The 20,773-nt window shown below is 39.0% G+C and overlaps 1 protein-coding gene across 2 annotated transcripts in view; it reads right to left on the bottom strand.

The window, feature by feature from the left end:
• LRFN2 (leucine rich repeat and fibronectin type III domain containing 2) overlaps positions 1 to 20,773 on the bottom strand; it is a 157,059-nt gene that overhangs the window by 128,398 nt on the left and 7,888 nt on the right. Inside the window, exon 2 of one of the 2 annotated variants that reach the window (XM_066546539.1) lies at positions 8,985 to 9,087. The exons of the other annotated variant lie outside the window; for it this stretch is intronic. The gene's annotated coding sequence lies outside the window, so the exon portion shown is untranslated. The remainder of the gene's footprint in view (positions 1 to 8,984; positions 9,088 to 20,773) is intronic. 2 annotated transcript variants of the gene reach the window in all.

Raw genomic sequence — 20,773 nt, 5'->3', positions numbered from 1 at the left:
TAAATGTGGGGCATTTAAATTACTCTAAAAGAAATACACAATGTGAAGAACACAATGTTGGACACCACAGGGTTAGCTTCAGAGAATACACCTAAGGAAAGCCATTTGGCCCCTGCCCTCATCCTAAGCTGTCTGGAGAAATGCCAGTCTAGCAGGTGTGGGAAAAGGCTGCATGATATAGAAATCTGCGTGTTTGGGACCTAGCACATCCCACTTCCTTAACAAATACTAATGGTCATGCACGGTACAGCTCATTTTGGGTACATTAACAGCATTTAAAAGTGGGAGACTACTTGCCCAGAGACATTCACATGGAGCTATTTTGAAGAGATTCCCCCACAGTATCATAGAATAGATATCAGTCAGAGGCATGGCAGGATGCAAAACTTACTTACCCTGCAAGGAGAAGGAAAACCACCCACTGAAACCCATGCCCAGCAGCCAGGGCTCAGCCAGCCTGTGGGTGGCAGGCAGCCAGGCTGGCCTGAGAGCTGGCTGGCTCAGCAGCTGCATGTCACCCACAGGATCCACGCCACTTTCTTTGGCAGCAGAGAGAGAACCAACAAAACAATCACGTGTGTCACTTACAGCTCTCTGTTAGGAGCCACAGCATCGAATGCAGAAAGCTGGCCAAAATTTTTCCAAGTTTTCCATGAGACTGGCCCTTCCTCTGATTGGTCTACCGCTGATCGGTCTACACTGAAACAGCTGTTCTGCTCCAGAATGGAGGTGCTCCCACACCACTCCAAAATCCAGAGTGTCCCTGTGCAGGGACTTGCCTGCTGTCATCATTCCCTTCATGCTGCTCAGGCATGATGTGCTCCTGCAGAGGGGGAGTTGTGCTATGGAGTCACCAGTGTCTATTTCTGCACTCCATTTAACACACTGTTAGGTCCTCCCTCATTCTTCTGGGATGATAAAGCTCCACTGTGGGTGCGATTGGCAGTATTCAAGCTGTATGTACAAAACCCAGGTCTTCCCCATATGTAGAGCTTTCTGTGCTGCCCATTCCGAAAGGGCACAGAGAGAAGAAAGGTGAGGTAGAGCAAGGCAAAGACACCATCAGTCCTCGGAAGTTTTGGGAACATAGAAATATGAATCCTAAATATGGATCCTTTCACAGGGATCCTTTCACAGGGGCCGAATGCTACGCAAGGAAAAAACTCATTCTTCTGTGAAGGGATGTAGGAAAGCAAATTATTTGCTACAGTGCCCCCATAGCTCTCAGAAGCTGTAGAGCTATGTAAGTAGGGTAGAGGAATCCAGATATACAGTGACAGATGAGGCCACCTCAAAGCTTTTGAGAAATGCAGTGAGAATTCAACTTTTCCGAGGATGAAAACTTAAGCCTCTAACAGGGATACAGAACTCCAGCTATGGAAAGAAGCAAGATAAAGATAACAGACAGAAAAAGAGGAGAAATCAAGAGAGTAGAATTTGCTGTTTGCAAGGGAGAAGGATGGTTGCTGTATTTCTGTAGCATAAGCCTCTTCTGAGGCTCAGTTTTCCAGGCTCCTAAGCACAGTCAAGACAGCACAGAGAATCACAAACTGGTCTTTTGCCTCACAGTCGTTTTGCTGGCAAATGCCCACTTTACCTAAGCCTAAAGTCAGCTTTGAGAGTTTTGTTGGCTAACACCACCAAAACCCACAGCACAAAATAATAACACATGGGCATAAACAGGTGCCATGTTACTGAGCAGAGGAATAATGTCCAGAAACCTGGGGTTAGTCTCAGTTCTCTGCAAAAAAACAAATTAACTTCTGTCTAAGCAGGTGTCAGTGAGAAGGAGGAGGGACCCATTAATGACTGAGGCTGAACTCGACCATCACACAGCCTCACACTGTGTGTCCATAGGAGGATGCTGGGAGCAAGGAGCTCCACTCTTGCTAAGATACTTCCTGTAGAAACCAGTTAGTTCACAGGGCTCAGAGAGCAATTCTATGCTGCAATCAGGAAATAAAAAATATGCTAACTCCAGCTGCGACATTAGTGTTTGTAAGCATATTCCTACTGACAGGTAGTCTGCATTGAAATGCGCCAACGTATTCCTTGTGCTCAGCCAGAAGTGACAAGATGCAGATAATCAAGGCAAAACAGGACCATTAAAAACAAGCACACCCATCTGTCAAATAACAATAAAAGTTGTACTAGCTAGAAGTTTGCAAAGCGTTTGCTTTCCTTAGTAGCAAAATGGTTTTCCACAACAGGAGCAGAACAAGATAGTGGGGTGTTTTTTATTCTTGTTGTTTGTTTGTAATCTTTTCCTTTCTCCCTCACCACCTAGAGATAGTCTAAGTAGTCAAAATTGATTGCTCCCAATTTACATCTTCATTTCCACAAACATACATACTTCTTCAGGCCAATTAGACAAAGTTGTGTGCTTTGAATTGGAAAAAAAAAAATTCCAATACATTTCCTCATCCATTTCCCTCTGCTTGTCAGGCAGGAGGTGTGAACAAAGAAATTTCATACTGTCATATTAGTTGGCTAAATAAACCTAGATAAGTCTTGAAAAAGCCTTCTAATGTTAAAGAACCAGAACCCATGAAGAAGATTCCAAAATTAATTCTTACTGTTTGTTGTGAACAAAACTTTATATCAAATTTTTTTTTGTTTGGTCCAAGTAGTTGCAATGCAACAGAAAGCCACAATGATGTGGTTATTACTCCCAAATAAACATTTCCCCTTTTTAAGGACATATCATTTCAGATCTTGTCTACAGTGCTCTTCTGCAAGAGAACTTTAGACTTCAGATTTGTCAAACACAGAACTTCTGATAGCATTAGATTTGGTTTTAGTTATGGAAAGAAAAGACTCAGTCTTCCTATAGAGACATGGAAATGACAGTCAATCATCTGAAGTGTGATTACACAGCTACAGATGTGTAGATAATAGGTTCTTGCTAGTTAATTTTGTTCCCCCCAAAGTATTTCTGATTTGGAATGAGATTTTTCAAGCTGAAATAGGTGTTTTGGGGGCAGGGATTTCAACAAAAAGAAAAAAAAGAAGGCAGCCTTGAATATTTCATTAATTGGAACGTGATTTTTTTTTTCTTCATAATGTATGGGTTTAAATGTCTTTGCAAACATTCTAGGTTTTAAAAGGACAGGTGTCATTTCAAGTAGAACATACTGAGACCTTCTCTAACATTTCAATGTGACAGCTTCCAGCCAGTTTTATGCCATCCAGATGTGGTAAATTCCCCCTCCACAAATGGACAGACTGTTTGTTCCTTTTGGGAGAGGCTAGTGACAAAACACAGCAGCAAATCTCTCCACTTACTCTGCCGAAAGCCACCAAGAGGGGAACAAAAAGCCAGCCCAGAGCTCTTTAGTTACCTTCCAGTTCAGACTGTCATTTACCTATGGCAGGAGACCTGGTCTCTGCTCTTCCCAACTCAGACACTTTACCAGAAAAGCAGCTCCTGCTGGTTGTGCTCACTCACTTGCTGTCACCAGCCTGGACATCTGCCCATTTTTAATGGTGCATGTGCAGTAAAAACAACCATAAGCAAACTTCAGAACAGCCAGGAGATGACAGTGACTTGCCAGAAGATAGGAAACAGTTCATGTTCCTGCTCTATATCAGGGGGAACAAGGCTTTCTACTGTTACAGACACGTTTTATGAAAAATCCTTTCCTTAGGATTTTTTCTCTTGAGAAGCTGAGAGGCCTCAGGAACAAAATGCAAGCAATGATTATCTGCTGCTGTGGAATGCAACAGATGGATCTGTGATTGGTCTCATGTGATTATTTCTAATTAATGACCAATCACAGTCCAGCTGTGCGGACCGTCTCAGTCAGCAGTCAGGCACAAGTCTTTGTTATAATTCTTTTTCTATTCTTAGCTAGCCTTCTGATGAAATCCTTTCTTCTACTCTTTTAGTTTAGTTTTAATATAATATATATCATAAAATAATAAATCAAGCCTTCTGAAACATGGAGTCAAAATTCTCGTCTCTTCCCTCATCCTAAGACCCCTGCGAACATCATCACATCCTACAGCATTCCAACTGAACATCCAAGTCTGGTTGTCTCACCTCTCCTCATGGCAGCAAGAAGAAGATTTCTGAAACCACAGAATTGCTCTGCAGGGCAAGAAGGGATCTAGCCCAGTAATAGAACTGCTGCCTTCTCCCCTTAACTCTGAGGGCCCCCTTAAAGTTACAACTGTTTTTCCTTCCTGACAGAAGTCACTCTTCAACCTGCAGTGAAATCACACTGGAGAGGTTTATCTAGCAGTAAACTCCCTTTCCATGGACTCTGACTCACTCCTGTAATCAGTGTTCACAACCTCAGGGAAACACATATATCAGAAACACCTCAGAAAACACTTATCATCTCCTCACCTTCTGACCACAAGATGAGGGGACAATTTATGATTTAGCTCAAATTATCTGCTCTGGTGAGATTCAGGAGTTGCTGCCAGCAAGTAGGATACCTGCTGGGACTTGGGGAAAGGAAGGACTTATTCAACCAGTGTTGAGCCATAATTGAAGGTTTAGGTTTACTCGAATTAAGTATAACAAGAGACTTAGGACATTTTATCTGTCCCCTAAGCCAGTACTCATGTTCCTAGTTCCTTTGTGAAATGAAACCAATCTGTTACATGATTTACCAAGCTAAAAATTGAATGCATCCCTACCAAATTAGGAGAGAATTCATTATCTTCCTCAAAGCAGAAACTGCAGAAACAAATTATGCAAAAAACCTAAACCCATAACCAAAAATATAAAGACATTTTCACTGCAAGTCTCTGTTGCTTTATCACAATTTCCCAATTCAAATGAAGGTCTCTGTTTATAGATAAATATCATAAAAGCATGACATACAGCTGACTCTTTTTTTTCTCCCTGGTCTTCATCACAAAACATGAATCCACGTGACAAAAACAGATGCAGAGTTTAACTGTCTTTGTCATGGTTATTTCTGGTTACAAATAATGCAACTCCAACCACTGCATGAAATCTTTTGTGGCACATTGTACAGAGCTTAAATCTCTTCTCAGCTACAAGAATAGGACAGTGTCTCTTGCACCTGTCTTGTGCTTGTCATGTAGTCACTCATAAAGGATTTACTCTTTGCTTACCACTGTATAGACAGGGCAACATAAAACAATATAAAGCAAGTACGTGCTATAGGAAACAAAGGCAGCTGCTGGAATGCAGTGCATCAAGGAAAAAAAACTGCAGAAAACTGAAAAAGCAAGGTACCCATTGCAAGGGAGCATCTTGCACCTCGCCAGGGTTTCCTGCCCCGTGAGTCAGTGGCTACAATGGTTGTCTGTGTTCGTGCTCCCGAGGAGCCGAGTAAGAGAGAAATCCTGCTGTGTGATCAGCTCTCTTCCCTTCTCTCCTGTGGTTGTGGAGACATAGACCTCCTGCAATGTGAGAGCTCTTCTTTTCCTGACTTGGTGCTTTGGGAAAGCCCTATTTCCCTGGCTCAGCAGCCAGTAATTGAGATTGGGTATTCACCTCCAACATGGCTTTAATCTTCCCCAGATTCAATGGTCTCGCAGGTAATATCACTGTGAACTAACTTGAAACTGCAGGTTTCTTGTTTAACAGAAAGTCAGAAACATAAAAATTACCTGTAACCTCAGGGGAAACGTGGCTCTTGATTCTTTGCACTATGGTTTGCAACAATGCTACACAGATCTGCTATTCAATTTATGGATCTCAGCTCAGTTTCAAAGTCATGGTGACTTTCTGTGCCTCTATTCTGTAAACAAACTGCAGTTGCCTGTTCATCAGGCTTTGCAGTTTCATAACATAGCAGTGAAAGCTCTACATTCAGGTCACCTTGTCTCTTTTGGGTAGAGAAAATCAGACACAGAGTCTCTAGTCTGTGAAAGAAAGGTTCACATTTCTTAATTTTCATTGCACACAGAAACAAAACAAACAAACAAAAACACAACAACAAAGTGAACCCAAAAACAAAACAAGGGTTCTGATGCTCTAAATTTTCTGCAACTGCTTTGTATGGCTAGACTTCTTGCTACCCACATTACCATCTTGCTTTCTGGCCCCTCTACAAACATTTCACAGAAGTGGTAAGAAATTACTTTTTCACATTTCCATTAGGAATAGAAGCAGATTTCAAACTTGAAAACTATCTTGCTGATCAAGTATCCAACATTCCAACTGATGTGTGGAAAACTACCCAATTCACTTGGTTAGCATACAAAGAACCTTCATCCCTTCCTCCAAATGATACGGTCACAGCTGGACTTCCTATTTGTTTATCTTAGTAACTTTATTGACCTGACTGAGCTCCCCCTTCACATAGCAGAAAATACTGACAGAAATAGAGGAAGAAAACTAGGTAAAGCACAGTTTTTTCAACAGCAAAGGAAGTTGACGAAAATGCTACCAGAGTACAGGGTTTCTTTCAGAAACAATAAATCAAGACGCATAAGTGAAAGTGATTACTTTTTCAGTACAGCTTAGGAGACTGCCTAGCACAATAATTTAAGAATTTTTACTGCTAGTTTGGTTTACTGCTTGGCTATAAATCTTGTTTAAACAATCCTAGGAGGATTGCTGCAGACCTCAGAAGCATGGGGAGCTCCAAAACAAGAGACCTTCAAACACAGGAAGGTTGCAAGCTTCAGTGCCTGCCACCCCTGGCAGCTTAATCCACAAGGGACATTTCAGAAAGGTTCTTTATGTCTTAACCTATTACTTTCCTAGAGGTTTATTAGAAAGGTGCAAGGTCAACCAGTGCCTAAATATCTATTAATTACCAATGTTGGATCTATTGAATTTCAGGAGCTCTCTAGCACTTAAGTCTGGCAAGTGTCATTATTGAAATTCAGTTGAGGTCTAGGTTGAAATCTAAACCAAGAGAGTTAAATGCATAAATTGAAAAATCAATCAATCTCAGCTGGATAATTTGCAACAGATGCTTTACACTGATCCTTTGCTACGGGTGGCATTCTCAACATATGCTCTAAGAATGTAGGAGGTTAAAAGAGGTGGATAAAAAACATACAGATTTGTATTAGCTTGTAATAAGTCAAGGAATTATGTATTCATTTACCATAACAGTACCAGAAAGCAGTGATGTGCTAGGATCTAGTCTCTTTTATCTTAAGTTTATCTGTTAAAAATAAAAAGCTTTTCATAAATTGAGAAAAAAACCCAAACAAAGATTCCAAATATCTCCTTATGCCCATTGTCTCTATAAATAATAGTGATAACAACAACAAAAAAACTTTAAAAATGCCAAGCAAATAATTTCCTAAATCAGCATTAGAGAGTTCAAGGAACACAATCAAATAAAGAAGGGTATCATCACAGCACAGATGGATACAATGTGAAATACATGATGTCTTAGAGAGTGAATCAGTTAGTCACTGGTCCATTTCTGTGCCTGTGGTACAAAAACAGTCCCAGGGACAAGTTGTTTCACAATGAAAAATGCAAGTAATTTAAAGGGAAATGGCCATAGTGCAGAGCTACACAGTGCCTGAGCTGTAGGTAAAGGTTTCAGAAACAATTGGCATGGAATTATTTTTCTCAAGTGAAACCAGTGGGGCAAAAATAAGGTAAGGATGCAAAGTTAAAATAGAGATGAAGAGCTTTTGCACACTGAACGACTCTTGTGTTTTTCATCCACTGTGATAACTGTGGCTAGCAGTGGCTTTGATCTCATTTTAGAGGCCTGCAATTTAGACATTCACATATTATCTTGTCATCTGGTGGCCCTTGTGGATGAATCAAAAGACTTAGACAGTTCTGAGACATAACTCATCATGCTTATTATTGATATCTACCTTACTGAGTACTTCATCTGCTAAAGCTGAGCACAGCTGCATCATGAAAGTGTATTCCTCTTCACCTATCAAAAGGGCTTGCATATGGAAAACCCCTATACAGCCATCTAACCCCCAGACTTTTGCTTGGGTTTAAGGAAAAGCCACAGTTAGTACATGTGCTGGCAGGTGTGAGTCACTGGGCATCACATGTGTCTGATCCACCTTCAGCACAGGAGCACAGAGCTGGGACCTGGACTGAGGCACAGGTCTAGTCCTCTGTGAGCTCAGGTGAAGTCTGTTCCTAAACATATACCTATGGACAAAGGGTAAAGAAGACAAGCAGGACCAAAAATCCACATCAGATAAGATCAATTTGAGATAAAATTATTTTCACTGATTTCAGTGAGAACAGAATTTGGCCAGTTGGGAAAATGCCTGAAAATCCCACAGCCAAAGCGCTTTTTCCAAAATGAAAAAAGGCTGTTAAGAACCAGCTATTTCAGACCTGAGAATTTACATAGCAGATGAATTTTCAAAGTCATTTTATGTCGAGAAATCCTATTGTGGGATCATTAAAAAAAAAAAAAAGGCAAAACAAAAATCCCACAAAACACCAGAGCACTTAGCACCCTATCTGCATTCAGTAAGCTGAGCACATTTGAAAAATCTGACCTTACCATATTCTCTCTAATAGGCTCAAAATGTGTTTTTTGAAGGAAACGTGCTTGGTGTTATGTTAGTGACAAAAGTAACAGGGGAGAAAAGTGTAATCACAGTCATTTGAAACTGGGCATCTAGTATGCCAAAGTACACCTGATTATTGTTCCTGTTATTCACAACTTTGTCTCAGGCTGTGCTTGTGGCAGATATAGGCATCAAACTGTGATTTTTGTTTGTACTAGATCTCTGTACTAGAGAGAGAACATAATTAAAAATATATTGTTAAAATACACATGACATTCCTCATGCAGGGCTATGAAATACATTAGAGCCTGAAATTAGCAGGGAAGGATGGAAGAAGAAAAAATTCTTTTTAAATTTGGAAAGTGATATGCAGGCTAGAAAGATATGACTTTGGTGGTTGAGAAAAATCTGTTCAGGTATGTCTTTTAAATTGTGAAGACCCCAGTTTAAATAAAATTCTCTTCAAAATTTTCTCCTATATTCCTTACGAAATCGTTTTGCTTGGGCAAGAATGAAAGTATTTTAAATTATTTTTCTACCTGTTATGTTGCTGGCTTTTATTTCATCTTTCTTGTCTTGATTGGCAGGATTAGGCAAATGAGTCCCTCTCTCTGCAGGAATCCATTCCATGTCATGGTTTTCCTGAACAAACAGGTAAACTGATGCTCAAGTCTGGCTCTCAGAATACTTAAGCAACAACTTTTAAAAGTGTATTTTAAATACCACAGTGAGAAAAAAACCCAAACAACAAAACACCCCAAAAAACCGAGGTTAAAATCCCAAACAAAAAAATCCACAAAACCTTGTTGTGATAACCTGTCCTGATTCAGTTTGAAAGCACAAAGAGTGAATAATATCAAATGGTCCTTTATCCACCTGCACAGGGACCATGGACACATGAACACACGGGAGCACAAGGCTCCTGGAATCACGTGGTTAGGAAAGAATTTTATTCTTTTTCTAAAGATGGTCCACAATAGTGTAGAAACTGGAGAAGGGAGCCTAAAAATAGGCAGTGCTACAAAAGCTAGAACATACCGCACTAAACTCTCATCTGATATTTCGAGTGATGATTTCTGAATGCTTATGACTAACAAGACTTAGTATTACCTACTGTTTCTTCACAGCCACCTTACAAGACCCCTCAGCTCTACAAAACAGAAGTGGTTTTATTTGAGACCTTTCCCCACTGAGATGTGCAAGCAAGAGGAGAGAATTCAGTCTGTTTTCCCACAGAGGGGAAAGAGAGTCTATCTGCCAGAAAGCTTTACTGATGTCTCTTTCTGGCCTGAGTGCAGCCCTGCCAGAAGGGAGCACAGAGCCCACTGCAACTTATCACCACACCAGGACTTGCAGAATTTACTACCAGGAAAAGTTAAAGTCCTTCTTTGTTGCCTGCCAAGAAACAAATCTCTCTTCCATGTACATCTACTTACAGATAAAAGACATATATATATATATATATATATATATATATATATATATATATATATATATATATATATATATATATATATATATATATATATATATGTGTGTGTGTGTGTGTGTGTGTGTGTGTGTGTAAAGTCTTTGCTAGGAAATATCAGTACAAAGGCTGATATGGTAAAATTGCCCTTTCAGTCTCCTGGTCATGCATAATGGACAGACATGGTGAATAACAGCCAAAAAAATAAATAGAATTGACATAAATTAAACTATATGAATTCAGGTGATAGAAAATGAGGCTGTTAATGGCATCCCTCTGAAGGAAGCTATCACTGGAAGGAGAGGTCCTGCTTGGCCATGGATATCATTATCTTGACAAATGGGGTGGATGATTTTGCTTAAAGAGAAAGGAGGGTAGATACTTTTTAAATTACAGCAGTAATTCTAAAGCTGAATGGCAGTTTAAGGCTTCATCCTCACCTGCAGCAAATAATTGAGGCACCAGCATTACCTCATTACCCAAGCACACTGCTCTAAGCTTGGAAATGGCCTCTAAAGGGCCACTGACACTGCTTGAAGAGTTTGGAGGAAACATTATATTTAGGGACAAATATAATTATTTGCCACATGTTTTCTTACTCAAATGAAAGGATCACATTGCAAGCCACAAGCAGCAGACAGCAAGAGCAGCATGAATGAAAATGCACAAAGTGAGAGCCATGACAACACCATGAATATTTAGTCCTGGTTTGTCACTGACATATTTTCTGAAAAATATCTTTGCTAGGATTTTTCTCCTGAGGAGCTGAGAGGCCTCAGGAAGGAAATGTAAACAATAATTATCTGCTGCTGTGGAATATGGCAGGTGCATCTTTGATTGGTCTCATGTGGTTGTTTTTACTTGATGACCAATCACAGGTCCAGCAGTGTCAGACTCTCTGGTCAGCCACAAGATTTTGTTATCATTCCTTTCTAGCTTTCTGATGTCTTCTTTCTCTTTCTTTAGTGTAGTTTTAGTATATCATATTCATTTAATATAATATATATCGTAAAATAATAAATCTTGACATGGAGTCAAGATTCTCATCTCTTCCCTTGTAGGGTTGCCTGGAAATTACACACTGGTTATTTACTGATGCAGTTTTTCACCCCCTAGGATCATGTCCCAAGCAGAACCAAGAGACAGTATCATATACCTATGCCACAGCACCACTGACCCTAACCCTATTCCAGGGTTTGGGTCTCACTTAATAACAATGGTTATATCATCTCTTCCTCATCTCCAACATTATTCATGTCGTATTTTGGGTTTTGATCACTCTTGCAATTTTCCGCTGTCTATGGTGTCAAAATTCATGCAAAATTGAAGACAGGAACTGTAGCAGTCTGAAGAAAAGCACACAGCTCTTGCACTGGTCCTGGAACCACAAATATGAGTTTTGTGTTCTCCTATCAGTGCCACTCCAGAACAGCTTTTCTTTGCTTTATATGAACAGGCTTGCAACCACCTGCATCTGCCTGTTAAAGAGACAGCCTCCTCCCCTTCCTCACCTAGGTATCTCCTGATTCCCATGCTGTCCATCTGGACTATCTCCTCCTGGCCAGGTGCTGTCATGAAATGATGCTTCTCAGCCCACTTAATTGTCCTCAAGTGACAGATGGGATTTGACTATAGCTGGTAAGCTGTAAGTACACGAAGCAGATGAGCAGTTAATTAGCAATGCTAGTGTTTCTGTGCAAATAGCTATAGAAACTACACATCAAAAGATGGCCTTATCAAGCCAGTTAGTCCATCTTCTCTCTTCTAATACATTTCTTATCTCATGCAGTACATTAAAAGGTTTGAGTTCCCCTGCGCCCAATAAGCAACTTTTAAAATCTCAAAGTTTCTATCAACTTTCCTTAGGAGACTATTTCACAGTCTAATGAATCTTGCTGTCAATAAATCTTTTCTTTCTGTTTAGCCGAAAGATAGTTCTTGAAATATTGAGCAGGAAAAAAAAAAAAAAAGAGGGAAAAAAATCTGATAACTCTGTAGAACAATTTCTAAAAACGGTACTGTGCCTTCATGTTTCCTAGGACACATTAGCACTTCTGTAAATGGTTGTATTAGAAAAAGAATCAGTGCAGTTTTCTCCACCAGAGAGTACAAATTAGATATTCTGATCAAAAAAAGAAAAAAAATAAAAAAAATAAAAAGAAAAAAGAATTGAATGGGGTGATCCAAGGAAAAAAAGCAATGCAGTCTTAATTTCATATATTGCAGGCCTAAACCCAATGGTCAATGCCTATGAGTCTATCCAAGAAGAGAGTTTTACAAATTCATTTATTTAGTATTCAAAACACACAGAACAGACTCGAGAATTTTGGCTAAACAATCCCCTCCTGGGACCCAACTATTTCATAAAATAACTCAGGATTTCCTTAGGTTTTCAGAGTACCTTGACAATACCTGAATAAAGGTTTTAAAAATTTAGCCTAAGAAAAAATAGTGGAAATAAAAACATTTTTAATATATAATTTATAGTATATTTAATATATTCCTTCTGTAAAAGAGCCTTCTGATGTGCTGAGTCTTGAGAATGCTACCTGTGATTTATCACTAAAGATATTTAACAAAACAAGATACACCAGCCAAGAAAGAAATGAGCTCTTCTGTCAACAATTACCTTGGTGATAGTTCTTCAGTCTTGCCCCCCCCCCATCCTATTTTGTCTTGATTTAGAGGCTTCCCTCTATTCCTGTCTGTCTGGAAACTCTTTTCTGAAGGACCCTCCACCAGCACAAGAAAAAACTTCCTTGGTAATGTAAGGCAGGTGCCAGTGAATAATTCCACCCATACGGAACTCAGGCAAGCCAGATTCTAAATACACACCAAAAATCCTAAATTAAATCAGTAAAAGTTAAAGAAACCAGTCAGATGTCTACTTGAAAGAGTTTCCCCTATTTGCCATACTTCTAACTTGTTATAGGGATTGAGCACCATATGCAAGAGCTCAGACTCTTGCACCCTCAGAAACCACAACTTTCCAAGTGATCTCTTGTCTATACACTCAAATGTTATCATTATTAAACTTCTAGAAGAACAGTTTCACGAGAGAAAGAAGAATTCTCCTTTTTCCAGCTTAAGAGGCCCATAATACCATTTAAACTTTTTTCCTCAATAAGTATGAGAATGCCTACCTGTTCCAGCCTGCCAGAGCTCAACAGCAGCCTCCTCGCGTTCACACCAACACAGCCAGCCACTGCAACTACTGAAGAAGCCCAAAGTGCAGAGAGTACAATTTTCACCTAACTAGGAGTGAAACACTATGAAAGCTATCTGAAATTTCTGAGCCAGAGACCGTGATTATATCAGCATAGTTTCAGAATGGAGGGTGCTAATAACTTAGTCAATTCAGCAGTGAAGCTTTCTCTCTGTACCCTGGTAGAAGATCACTGTTTCTACCCACATGCGCAAGCACTGAGTAATTTGCACCTCTTCGCACCCTGCTGGTGCACAGCTGTGGACTCAGCCAAACATGAAATCCTCCTGTGCCATGAGCACCATAGGAATCAGCATCTTGAGTCAAATCAGTCTGAACAAATCTGAATCATGTCACATCGATGGTATATCCAGCCCACTACCTTGTTTCTGCTAGTAGCTAATAGGGAAAACAGTCAAAAAACTTAAAAGCAATGCAAGTCTTTAGTGACAATTTCCCAGCATACTCTCTCAGCTTTTTAGCTGCTTGTGGTGCAGCTAACATCGTTAAGTGAAGATAATGTCTTTGTGTGTTAAAAAAACATCATGTTTTTTTTCTTGTTTAGTTCTCCAAATGGTCTATAAATCAAAGTAAACAATTAGAAACCCCTGAATCCTGCAGAAAAGGGTTTCACAGCTTTTCATTATCCCAAGATAAGCAGTGCTTCATTATTTTTTTCTGGACCTCTCACTTGCCAATTTAGTCTGTTTTCCTGTAAGACTTGTATCGAAAGAGACTTGGAACGAAAATATTTTTCATGGTCTTAGATATCTTTATCATATCAAACTAGAGTAAATTCCTTTCAACATGCAGTATTCAATCATTCTTTGTTTAAAAGCTTATCCATCCATCCATACATGCTCTCCTTCTCTGCATTTTTTCAGTTCATCTTCTAGGACCAGAACTGTGCAACGTCATTGATGAGAGCACTGAAGTCTCTTAACAGCTGAATCTGCACCCAAAAGGGCTGTTGTAGACACAGAATTGTACTGGTGGGTCTCTGTTAGGATCTGTTTATCACCAGTGACAAAGGCCACTGGATTTACTGTCACTGGGTAACCATCTGCACTACCTACAGAGCAGTTCCACTTTGTACCAAGCAGAAAAGCTCACACAGCACTTTCCAGGGATGCTCAATTGTCTTGCAGACTCTAGACCCCTAAACTTAAATTTCTCAAGCTAGAAAGTACAGGAAGACATCTCACCAAATAAGGAGATGTTTGTGGCATCAGCTAAAATCTCTTCCTTCTGCTATTCTGCTTCATTATACAGTAAAATAAATAAAATCATGAATGAATCATCACCTAAAAAGTCTCAGGAAATAATAAATCACATGTTTATTGATGACACAGTGAGTAAACCATCTATATTTAATAACTACTGCTCTTCTCACTGCTCTTATGGATTATGTGTGTTAATCACGCTGGTGATTTTTGAATATTTATTGTTGGTTTTGTCTCTGCTGTAGTCATATATTAGAAGATTTCACATCAAGAACAAGTAAACATGCTGTTGCTGAATGTATTATGGGGGGAATTAGAATGAGACATTAAAATGAAGTTTTTAACAGGCAGTGCATCTTCATTCAACTGAATGTCATGGGAGATGAAGCATGTCCAAGTAATTATTGGAATTACCAGTGCAGCTAACAGACACAGAGGACCACTATCCTGTTTTGGGTAACTGAGGTTTGGACAGCTGAGACAGGATTGTAGTCTGTGCTAGGAGGGACTAGTTGCAATCCAGACAAACTACACCAAATGTGAAATGGGTGATCAACAGCTGCAGTGCAGAACTTTATTTGGTTTGATGGAGTGTTTTTTGGTTTGTTTCTCAGTGTAGGTTTAAAGGCTGTCTTGTAAAAGTGGTAAGAAAAGCTTTGATCAAGGGACTTAAGTGTTTTTTTTTCCTGAGTTTACATAAGTAACTATAAATCTTCTAAAGTATAAATTCTACCTTTTGTTTTTTCATATCAACCATTTATGAGCAGTTTGCATATTTCCTCTATGAATAACTAGATCAATGATCTTAGGTCACCTGAGCTTTCTGATTTTGCTAGACTGATCATTTTCACTACCAGGCTGAGGTTATGTTTACATGCACAATGAGGAGAGAGAGGTGAGAAGTTCTTGGTCTCTTCATCTGAAAACTAAAGAAATAAATCAACCATGAGCTGACATAAATTACATCCTTCAGAACTTCAGTTGAAATAAGAAGCCCTAAAAATTAAAAGGCCAAATAAATCTTAGCTGTAGCATAATGAAAGCAGAAAAATTGTGTACGTAATATGAATAAAATGTTTCAGTCCATCACTGGAGTAAAATAATTATATTATTTGAATTTATTCTAGTGTGAATTTCATCAGGAATTCAGTATGCCAATTCATGATAATAAGTAAAATATACATGAGGAAGAGTGGGTTTGCCTGGATGTATGCTTGGATGATTTCTAGCATCCCAAGCAAGATGAAAAGCTTAGTATAGCTATTTATGCTTGGGGTTTTTTTTGGTTGGTGTTTTTTTTGTTTTTTTGGTTTTTTTGTTTGTTTGTTTGTTTTGTTTTTGTTCTTTTTATTTCCATTTGGTGTTATATCCATATCCCTCCCAAATGACTATTAAATAAACATAGAAAAAATAAGCAGGAAGATAATGCATATGATGAGTACTTTCTTCAACTCTATTAGAGCATGTAAAAATTGTACAAAAGAGTTCTGTGGCTCCTACTTTAGCTAAGGCTTGCTATTTGAGTACTGTTTTCATAAGAGTCTTGCTGAAATGAAAAGCCTAAATGAAGCTCTCCAGTGGGCTCACTCGTGTAGGCACAGCTCACTCTGTTGCTGCTGTGGCACAGCTCTGGGATTTGATCTGCTTTCCATTCCTCTGGCTTAGCACTGCCTCACCATGGCCTCAGCCTCAGCAGAATGACAAAAGCCAGTTTGATGGCTGACCCAACCTACCACTCTGCTGTAGGCCCTGCAGGTGAGCACAGAGCAGTTTAAACCAAAACCCACATGCCAATTTCTCAGTTAAGGAATAGTAACTCTACCCCAATTTACATGGAAAGCACTGAGGAGCAATTCATTTGCTCAGAGTTCTGAGTGGAAGATGTGCTAACAGCAAAGGGAGCGCTCACTGCAGTGTCAGCATGTCACCATACAGCCTCCAAAAGCTCTGAACTCTAGGAATATTTTAATATAAACTGTCAGGATCCCCTCATTCCCCTTTGCCCTGGCTTAGAATGGTGAATCACATGTTAATGATAGTCCCTAACACATTTAAAATGGAGTAGTTGCAGGTTCACTTTTACACCTAAGAGAATATGAACCATGGACCACCCAACAGCATTTTTAGTATGAAGGGTATAGAGCTGCTGCAGGTGGCTCCTCTACCACAGGAAACTTTCTTACATTTCTCAGCTGCTTCTTTTACTTTTCAGATATCACAGAGCATTGACAGTGAACTCCTTAATTCATTGATGATCACTTGGGCTCCCTCTCAGCCCCCATTGTTTCTGCATAGATTATATTTCACAGAGGTTAATTTGGAATTGTGATGGTCTGCTTTGCCTTGGTACAAGCCTCCCACTCAAAGACCACAGTTCCTTGCCATTTTACCTTCATATTTTCCTGTCCTATGAATCTTAAAGTAAATGCAGCATTTTTACAGCCTGTTATATTTGGAGAAGCCTTTGAACTATCTGCTCCATTTGCACATAGCCATCCATAAAGAACAGACCTATCAGGACAAGAAAACAAAAAAAAATGAAAAAGGAAAGAAAGAAAAAAATTCTACAAAAAGAAGTGGTGTTACTGTTGTATGGCTATCAGTTAATGTTAAGAATTATTGTTTAGAAATTGTTTAGAATTGTTGTTTAGAAGAATTATGGTAAGAAAGCATAATTTTATCAGAAATTGAGAGGAAATTTTGACTTATTTAGATTAGACTGTCTCATTAAAATTTGAAGAATATCTGCTTTCCAGAAAATATAAGTTATTTTCTGTAAAAATAGCACAAAATGCCACATTAAAGCTTTAAACATGATATAAAGTTCAATTTCATTTAGAAACAAAACTCATAAACATTCCAGCCAAAAATATTTTAAAAGACAACACATGAAGATATTGTTGAATAATACCCATCCCCCCTCCCACAACATATTTAGGAAGCTAATTTGGACAAAACCTATTCCATAATGAAAAAAAATCATAGAATGGTTTAGGGTGGAAGAAAACTTAGAGATCAGCTAGCTCCAAGCCCCCTGCCATGGACAGAGAGAGTTCCACGAGACATGTTGTTCAAAGCCCCATTGAACACTTCCAGGGATGGGGCATTCACTACTTCTCTGGACAACCTGTTCCGGTGCTTTACCACGCTCGCAGGGAAAAATTTTTCCCTAATATCTATGCTAAACTTGCACTCACTCGGTTTGAAGCAATTCTCCTTTGTCCTGTCACTGCCTGGCCTTGTAAAAAGTCCCTTTCCATCTTTCTTGTAGGCTCCCTTCAGGTACTGGAACACCACAGCCATGTCATCCTGAAACCTTCTCTTTTCCAGGCTGAACAATCCCACTTCTCTCACCCTTTCTCCATGGGAGAGGTACTCCATCCCCTAAACAACTTGATGACCTCCCTGTGGATGATCTCCAGCAGCGCCATGTCCTTGCTGTGCTGGGAACCCCAGAGCTGATGCAGCGCTGTCGGTGAGTTCTCAGCAGAGGTGAGCAGAGGGACAGGATGCTGCCCAGGACAGGTTTGGCTTTCTGGGCTGTGAGTGCACATTTCCAGCCTTTCACCCAGCAGCACCCCCAAGTCCTCCCCAGGGCTGCTCTTGATCATCCCCCAGCCTGTGTTGATACCAGGGTTGCTCCATCCAGCACCTGGTCCTGTTAAACCTCATGAGACACCCCTGGGCCCACTTCTCCAGCTTGTCCTTGTCCCAGGCTGACTGAAAATTCTTCACCAGCTCTCATTAGGTTGTGTGTTTCCTTTTGTTGACACAGGTATGCTCCTGAGTGGATCTTTGTCTTCACTGGTCTACAAACACTTTGTAAACATCAGTACTGCTAAGCCTGAGTCTCTGACATTTGTTACCATTATCTCCTGTTACAAAGGCAGAAGTGAAAAACAAAGTTTACACCTATGGCCAAGAATGCATCTAACCATATGTACACATGTACACATTATACATATATGTTTAATTATTTAAAAATGTAATCAAAAGGGTAAAAATTAATGAAAAATACATTTTTTGAGCTTACTTGCCATTTTCTTATTTAAACAGGAAAAAGATCTTTTGTTTCATTTGAACTCATTTCACCTTTCTGAAAACATTTATTGAATCTGAAGTAGAAACATAATTACCCAAGCATTTAATTTCAAATTACCATTTCCATTTTAGAAGTGACCTAATGTATAATATACAAAAGGGGAAATTGGAATTTTGGAAATGCACCTTTCCAAAATTAGCAAATTGAAAGTTGTTTTCCCTTTTTCTTTGCAGTCAACTGTGGGCTTTTGCAAACCTTAGTAAGTCCTGCACAGACTGTTTCTTGCAAGCCTACTTTGTCTCTAAGGCTTTAACCAAAGTCTTATTTGAATGGTTTTGCTTCATTACCCATTTTTTTCCTGTAAATAAATGAAAATATTTTAATACACATGTATGTCAAAGGGGCTGGTACTGCCATTCCTTTCCCCTGTGAGATGCCAGGATTTACTGGATATCAATTTTAAAATTCACTAACAGTGATACAGTCTACATTTTATTTTTATTAATTTTTAATAGTGGTTAGAAGTATCAATTTCAAATAAACTGTTTGTTATGATTTAATTCTTACTTTATTTTTTATCTCATCCCAGGGTACTGCTGCTTCTCTGAATGACTAAAACACCTGAACATTTGAATATCACACTAGTCAAATAATCTCAGAAAAATCAATGGAAATCCCAGTGACCAGTATCAGTTAATGTCACCAAAGCTTAGCATTTATCAACAGAATTTTAAGGAATCAACTTTCTCTGGAGTATCAATTTACAAAGGCCTACTAGTAAGCTCAAATATCCTTTTCTTGTGTGAGGTAAATATGATTTTACTACTTGGTGCCCTATAAGCATTCAGCAATATCTGTTATTCTATGACACGATCAAACAAAAAGAACTATGTGTTGGCAAGGTAAATGTTTTTTTTTTCTTGTTCCTGGTAAGACTACAGAAACAAAAACAATATGTTTTTTAACAGAAGGATGCAACAATAGAAGGAGCATAAAATAGGTTACAAAATAAATTTATAGCTGCAGGAGAGATTGTTTTGAAACAAAGTAGAAATTTTTCTGAGAATGTCAATCTAAGATCCCATATTCTTTCCAAACAGCTCTCAGATAATGCTTTGTTAAATGTTAGAAAGGCTTTGAAAAATTAATCAGGAGTGGAAGAAATGGAAGCAAAGGTCCAAAACTGTGTTCTTTTGTTCTTAAATGTTTTTGCCACCCTATGACTAAAGTCTCTGCAAACATGGTATAATCAGATTGTGGCAGGAACACACCCTGGCTTCCCATCTTGAAATACTGTGACTGAAGAAGCATTCCTCTGAAAATAGACCTGATTTGCTGCAGAAGTAAAGTCTAAAAGTGTAATTTGCCTTTTACCTGAGCTAGCAAGACAAGACATATTTAGGAAGAACAGCTGTCTGCAGAGTTCATTTTTGCTCTTCATGTACTTGTCAGTATAAAGAAAAAAGAGGAGTGATTGTGAGAAATGTGAGGAATGATAGTGAGAAAATTACAACTTGTACTAAACTTGGGAGGCTTTTTATTTAGGATTTCCTAAAAGATATTTAGTTTCTATAACAGGATTTTTGGTGGAATACTGTAGTTTTAACAAATGTATTAAGCTCATCACCATTTCATGATAAAACAACACCTGCTATTAGAAAAAAGAAAAAAGAAAAAATTGAAAGTAATTCCTTAAAGTGAGCATGATTAGATTAATATATAATAAGCAAAAAATCTATTTGAGAAACAGAAACAGAGAACACAGCCTAACAAAGACTTGGTTCTCAGGTCTTTCTCCACTGAGTGGTGAGATGGTGGTGTAAGGCCTGGTATATCTATACAAAGTCTACCCCAACTAGGTCTCAGTTTCAGTGAGGTCACTACATGATCTCTCTGTGATTTAATGCTAACTACAGCACCATGGGAGTAGCAGGATATGTCAAATGAGAGGACAAGGTCAATGAGCTGTGATGGAAAGAACTGCAGCAGCTGTTAACTTGGCCCGAGGGCATTATTTATTTTTAATTGTAAATCCTATAGTTGAGATAGAACATGGCATAACTTTGATTTTTCCATTCTGTGGTAGGACACTGACATAGGATAAAAGTCACCAGTACACAGAAATTCACTGTGTCCTATCTCAACCTTCTTACAAGAGGATGTTCCTTTTCTTGGCACAATCCAAAATGTAGCGAGGTTTTGTGAGACATAGATCCACAAGGTCATCACAGACCTTTGTTTAGCTGCTCATAGCATTAGACAAATGAAAAAGTTGTAAAAGAGGTAAATAAAAACACTAAGGTGATCATGAAATGCAGCCATTAGACATCCAGCACAGAAGGGAAAGATCTCAGCCCATCAGTTGCACGCTCTCTGGAAAAGATATCATA

This window comes from Molothrus aeneus, chromosome 3 (assembly GCF_037042795.1).
Source record: "Molothrus aeneus isolate 106 chromosome 3, BPBGC_Maene_1.0, whole genome shotgun sequence".
Classification (NCBI taxonomy): Eukaryota; Metazoa; Chordata; class Aves; order Passeriformes; family Icteridae; genus Molothrus; species Molothrus aeneus.
The sequence above is the reverse complement of the archived record's forward strand: the minus strand, read 5'-3'. Positions and strand labels throughout refer to the sequence as shown.